Consider the following 7,301-nt stretch of genomic DNA (forward strand, 5'->3'; position numbering starts at 1 on the left):
CTACACAGTTCCATTCTTCTCACTGATCCTTATATAGACTTGAGTTATAATCAGGCAGTGCTAAAGATTAAAGACCAGGGTAAACCCAACCAGAGTTTGCAATTTGTACCTGCGTGCTAAACTTGAGTAAGTGCAGGCAAGCAGCATCTTTTCTGGGTGTGCTCCTCTGACACAGGCATGCCATCATCAAACTGATTGGCAATTCACTCTCTGTCGACTCTGCAGAACTACATGTATACTCTTGCAAGACAGGTGTGTAAGCCTATACCAGCAGGGGTAACTCAGGAATGATGGACAACACTGCCCATAAAACCACAGCAGAGAGTCCCATCATTACTTGGCACCTCTGTGTCATCAAGCACTATTGTTTACATCAATCTGAAGAAAACAGGTTTTACCTTGGGGATATGGGCAATACCTCCTAAGTTGAACTTAAACAATAACTGGATGGTAAAAATCATAGCAATGTCCTGAACTTTCCTTTGAAATGTTTCAAGTGCCTTTATATGTCCTTGTAATATTGCTGACATATGAAGAAAAGAAGGTAAATGATAATATCCAGGTCTGGATGGGGACGCGGACAAAAGAATAACAAAATCCTTCCCTTCTGTATAAGAATTTGACCTGTGGTTAACTTCTGGACTCTGTTTTCTTGGAAAAAGATAAAGATAAAACATGTAGGATGCCTAAATGGCTCAGTCAGTTAAGCATCTGCCTCTAGATCTCAGCCTTGGTCTTGATCTTAGGGTCATGAGTTCAAGCCCTACATTGGGCTCCATGCTGGACATAAAGCCTACTTTAAAAAGAAAATAAAAGATGGAATATGTAGCTATCACTAAGCAGCATTATTGATGGTAGAAACAACCTGATTTATAACTGCATCAGAAGTTGGAACATGTGAACACCTGACGGGAAGCCACATCCTTAGGCTTCCCTCAGTGCAAAGATCTTGCTGGTGCATGCTTTTGTGAGAACCCTGAAAGCTACATGAGTAGCTTCTATGAAGAATGAGGCTCCAGAGTTGGGGCACCCCTACACCTGCCAATGAGGTTTGTCTTTTTGCACCTGAGCCATTACTTGGGGCAGAGAGACTAGCTCCTTTTGGTCACTGGGTAGACCTCTGGCTGCCCCGTCTGAAACTGCCCAGCAAGCAACCTCTGTCTCTTTCACTATGCACTTCTGAGCAAGCTAATCTTTGCAAGACTAAGTGTTTATTTGGCTCCATGAAGACACCCTAGTGGTTTTGTATCAAGGCACTGAAGTATCCAGTTTATACCAAGCAGGAATTCACATAGACATGGTGGTGGTTTCCAAGTTGTCTATCCTTTTTTTTTTTTTTTAAAGATTTTATGTATTTATTTGACAGAGATCACAAGGAGGCAGAGAGGCAGGCAGAGAGAGAGGAGAAGCAAGCTCCTCGCTGAGCAGAGAGCCTGATGTGGGGCTCGATCCCATGACCCTGGGACCATGACCTGAGCTGAAGGCGGAGGACTTAACCCACTGAGCCACCCAGGTGCCCCTGTCTATCCATTTTTAAAAGCAACTGCCCAGTGAACATAGATCAAAAACATCTAGGCAACTAAGTTCCCAAGTAGCTTAAATAGGTGTCTAGGCATGACTGCACACACAAAAAAAATTCAGCTCAAATATTCCATGGGATCATGCTGAAGATTCAGCATGTTCCAGGAGTGTCAAAGGATACTCCAAAGCAGAAAAGTCAGCCTCTTTATTTGAGGCTCAACATTCAATCCAAGTGGAGAAGCCAGGTATGAAACATATCCCAGATATGTCATCTCCAACACCTAGAAATTGCAGAATTCAGTTATTCTGGCCCACTCCCTACATTTCATTTCTGCTGATGTTTCATTTTAGTCACATGAGGTGGTAGAAAGAGCTTGGATGAGAAATCAGAAGACCTGCCCCAGCAAGCACCTTACATTAGGTGTCTGGCAGAACCACATCCAATAAATACTTGCTAAATGAAGAAATGAACAAGCCTTTCTGAACCCTCAGTTCCTTCCTCCATAAAATGAAAATATCTAACTCATCTACTTTGGAAAATTGTTTTCAAATGAGATAATGTATGTGAAATCTCTTCATAAACTGTAGAGCACTGAACACTTAATAGTATAAAGACATTTTGAACTGCCTCCCTTCATCACTGAGTAATATAAGAAAGGTGCATCTTGAGGCACTAACAACCCACATAGTTCTCTGGTGGGAAAGAGCTAATGCACAAGCATAGTGGAGATCTGGTCTTAATACAAATTATTCTTTGTCTTATTGCCATTTTTTGCCTACTGAGTGAATGCAATGAATGAGTCATGCCGATGAAAAGGTGAAAAGGGCCTGAATAAAGGCATTGAAAAGACAGAGAAGAGGAGAGAAATCAGAAGAAATAATCAAGATAGTGGCTGATGGGCGTTGGGAGGTCTGCCTGAAGATAATGAGGTTTCACGCCAGTGACTGGAAGATTGTCTTGGCCATTACCTGAAAGACAGAACTCAAAAGGAAGGGTGGAAGGGGGGAGTTTTGGGACAACGTTTCTTACAGTATTTACTCACCACCATGATTGTTCTTTTCTCCCTTCCCCCCTTTCCTTGCTATGTAATGAAATTTAGCATTATAAATAATACTTCCTTATTCCCTACTTTACTGGAAAACTAGCACATTAGGGACAGACTGAGTCAAACCCTTTGTTATCCATTTTTCACAGGATATTATTTCCTCTGTTCAAATAAGCAAATGATGGCTTCCACGCTTGTAATGATCTGTTAGAAAGGATATTACAGTTTGATGCCAGCCAAATACAAGGGTTTTAGTTACGGGTGATTGATGCTAAGCTGTTTTTCTTACACTAGCTGGGACAGAAACAGGTCAAAGACATAATCCGTGTCACCTCCCTTGAGACTAAGAGGGATGTTGATCCTTCCAGTCAAGTAAGTAAGATTATGTGGTTGATTCTGGTAACTGTGCAAAGTTTCTTGTTAAAAATAAAAAGAGAAATAGTGGGACACTATCTTGTTTCATCAATTAAGATAGAGGATTCTGTCTGCCTGGATAATCAGCTATGGAGCTTTGACACAGGTGCCTACAAAGATAAAATAGCTTAGACTTTGGGTCAAAGTTTAACCACTAGACACAGATAGGGCCAGTCCATTGAACCAAAGGCTGAAGGTAGGTTAGATTCTACAAATAACATGGCTTGGCTCTCAGCTCTTTTCTTGAATAAGGGTATAACTGCTTAGTAGATGAATAACTGTGTCCAAGTCCTCTTTGGTCCTCATAAAAACAATGCTTTGAGAAACCTAGACATGAAAATGTGGAGAATGAGAGCTGAAAGAGAAGTTCTAAAATGAACTCTCCAGGTCCACTTGGTTCCCTTTCTTTGTTGATTTGTCATAAAAAATATGAAACCCTGGGGCCTAGGTGGCTCAGTAGTTTAAGCATCTGCCTTCAGCTATGGTCATGATGCCAGGGTCCTGGGATGGAGCACTGCATCTGACTCCTTTTCAGTGGGGAGCCTTCTCCCCACTGCTTGCAGCTCTCCCTGCTTGTGCTCTCTCTCTCTCTCTCTCTCTTTCTCTCTGTGTCAAATAAATAAATAAAATCATTTAAAAATATATGAAACCCCCAAACCTTCTACCTGACCACAACATAGAAATTATAAGTGAGTAACCCTGTTTGTGGAAGACAGAACAGCTTTTGATGTAAAGATATGTAGATCAAACAAAGATGAGGGAGGCCAAAAGTCAAAGAGCTACAGTTTAATGTGTTCCAGCAGGGCTGGTCCCATCCACTCACTCACTCACTTATTCATGCACTATGACCCAGGTACCATGTCAGGTCTGGAACACAGTGAGTGTTCATTTATTTGTTGAATGAATGAAAAAGAAAATTACTAAGGAAACAATGTAATAAAGAACACATTTATGAATATAATTAAGTATTTAAATATTTAATGTTTTATTTGTATGTGAATGTTATTAATTACAGAATATGATTCTGTGAGTTAATGTAAGATCTTAAGCTAAAGAAACAAAGGGTTTTTTAAAAAATTAATAGATCCCTTTTTTAGGGCAGTTTTAGGTTTACAGAAAAATTGAGCAGAAAGTAGAATTCCTATATGCCCCCCGTCTACCTATATATAGTTTCTCTTATTATTAACATCTTGCTTTAGTATGGTATGTTGGTTAAAATCAGAGAGCCTAAACTGACATATCATTACCACCCAAAGTCCACAGTTTACATTAAGGTTCACTCTTGGTATTGTGGGTTTTGACAAATATATAATGACATGTATTCACCATTATAGTACCATATAGAATTATTGCACTGCCCTAAAAATCCCCTAAACTTTACCTGTTTCCCTTTCCTCTTCTCAAACTCCTGGCAATCACTGACCTTTTAACTGTCTCCATAGTTTTGTCTTTTCCAAAATGTCGTATAGTTAAGAATCATATAGTATGTAGCCTTTTCAAATTGGCTTCTTTCACTTTGTAATATGCATTTAAGCTTCCTCCATGTCTTTTCATGATATTTCGTCTATTTTAGCACTAAATAATATTCCCTTGTCTGGAGACATCATGTTTGTTTATTCATTCACCTACTGAAAGACATCTTGGTTGCTTCCAAGTTTTGACACTTACAAATAAAAATGCTATAAACATCTGCACATAGGTTTTTGTGTGGACATAAGTTTTTAGCTCTTTTGGATAAATACCAAGGAGTGCAATTGCTAGATCATATGGTAATACAATGTTTAGTTCTATAAGAACCTGCCAAACTGTCTTCCAAAGTGGCTGCACCATTCTGTACTCCCATCAGTGAGGAGTGAGTGTTCCTGTAGCCTTATATCCTTGCCAGTGTTTGGTCCTTTCATTATTGTGAATTTTAGCCATTTTAGTAAGTGTATAGTGGTACCTCATTGTTGTTATAATTTGCATTTCCTGATGACCTATGGTGTGGAGCATTGTTTTGTATGCTTATTTGCCATGTATATATCTTCTTTGGTGAGGTGTAATGTTCAGATCTTTTGCCCATTTTAAAAATTGAGTTTTTTATTTTCTTATTGTTGAGTTTAAGAATCTGTGCATGTTTTGTGTACTAGTCCTTTATCAGATAGATATGTGCTTTGCAAATATTGTCTTTCAATCTTTGCCTTTCAGTTTTTCATTTTAATGAAACTTGACTTACCAATTTTTTTTTCTTTCATGGATTGTGCTTTCGGGATTGTATCTAAAAAGTCATCATCAAACCCAAGATTTCGTCTAGATAATCTCCTACATTATCTTATTTTTTTGATTAATCTTTACACCCAATGCGGGTCTCAAACTCACAATGCCAAGATTAAGAGTCACATGCTCTACCTACTGAGCCAGCCAAGCATCCCCAAAAGTAAGTAGGTTTTGTATATTTTTATCCACTCTGATAGTCGCTGTCTTTTAATTGGTCTATTTAGGCCATTCACATTCAAGTTGATATTACGGTACAGTGGATTTAATATAAAATATTTGTAACTGTTTTTATTTATTGCCTTTTGTTTTTGTTTTTGATCTTCCACTCTTCTCTTCTCTGGTTTTGATTGAGTATTTTGTATGATTGCACTTTTTCTCTTCAGCAAATAATTATACTTTTTTTTGTTTTTTTTTTAGTGATTGCTCTTAGATGTGCAAATTTTCAACTACTATAAGTAAACTTTCAAATAACCATTTCAACTATCTACTTCAAGGATAGTTCACATACCTCATATCAGAGTATTACACATCATCAGATCATCATATCACAGAGTTGTTTCACATTTCACTTACATATAACTGAACAATTTTTGCAATTATTATTTTGAACAAACTCTTTAGTTAGATCAATTAAGAGTAATAAAAATAAAAGATCATATTTTACCCTCATTTTTGCCTTTTACCCTCATTTATGTCTTCTGTAATGCTCTTCCATTTTTTTCTTTTTTTTAAAAGATTTTATTTATTTATTTGACAGACAGAGATCACAAGTAGGCAGAGAGGCAGGCAGAGAGAGAGAGGAGGAAGCAGACTCCTGCTGAGCAGAGAGCCCAGTGCTGGGCTGGATTCCAGGACCCTGGGATCATGACCTGAGCTGAAGGCAGAGGTTTTAACCCACTGAGCCATCCAGATGCCTCTGCTCTTTCATTCTTTATGTAGATCCAGGTTCTGGTCTATATTATCTTCCTTTTCTGTGAAGAATTTCTTTTATAATATTTCTTGCAAAGAAAATCTACTATTGACAAATTCTCTCAATTTTTGTTTGTCTAAGGAAGTCTTTATTTCTTTTATTTTGTTTCTGTTCTTTTTCCTCCACTTTAAAATATTTTTATTTTTGTGATAAATTATACATGATATAAATATACATTTATGCAGTGATATACATATACATGATATGAAATTTATAATTTAAGCATTTTAAGTGTACATTTCAGTAGCATTGAGAATATTCATATTGTAGCTCAGTCATTCTCTTCTCCCCCATCCATATTCATAAATCATTTCATCTTCCCAAACTGAAAATCCCATACGCATTAAATAATAACTCCCCAGTCTTCCTCCATCCACCTCCTTACAACCACCATTCCACTTTCTATCTCTATTAATCTGACTAATTTAGGTGCCTCATAAAATGAAATCAGAAAGTATTTGTATTTTTCCTTTGCTTTTCAAGAATTTCACTGATAGAGAATCACAGGTTGGTCAGGTTTTTTCTTTCAACACTTTATTTCATTCCATCCACCCTCTTCTTGCCTGCATAGTTTCACAAGAGATGTCTGATGTAATTCTTATCCTTGTTCCTCTATAAATGAAGAGGGTATATTTCCTCTTACTTCAATAAAAATTTTCTCTTTTCATTGATTTTCTGCAATTTGAATACAATATGCCTAGATGTAGATTTTTAAATACTTATCCTGCCTTGTATTCCCTAAGGCTCCTACATCTGTGCTTTAGTCTCTATCATTAATTTTGAGAAATTCTCGGTTATTATTACTTCAAATATTTCTTCTTTTCCTTTCTCTTTCTTCTCCTTCTAGCATTCCAGTTACACCTATGGTACAGTTTTTGTAATTATTCTATAGTTTTTGAGTATTCTTTTCTTTCCTTTTAGTTTCTTTTTTTTTTTTTTTCTCCTTGGTTTTGTTTTTGTTTTTGTTTTTGTTTGTTTTTTGTTTTTTTGTTTAGGAGGTTTCTACTGACATATTTTTTAAGATTCCTGATTTCTTCCTGAATCATGACCAGTCTAATTATGCACCCATCAAAGGCATTCTCCATTTCTCTTTC

This window comes from Mustela erminea, chromosome 15 (genome assembly GCF_009829155.1).
Source record: "Mustela erminea isolate mMusErm1 chromosome 15, mMusErm1.Pri, whole genome shotgun sequence".
NCBI classification, from domain to species: Eukaryota; Metazoa; Chordata; class Mammalia; order Carnivora; family Mustelidae; genus Mustela; species Mustela erminea.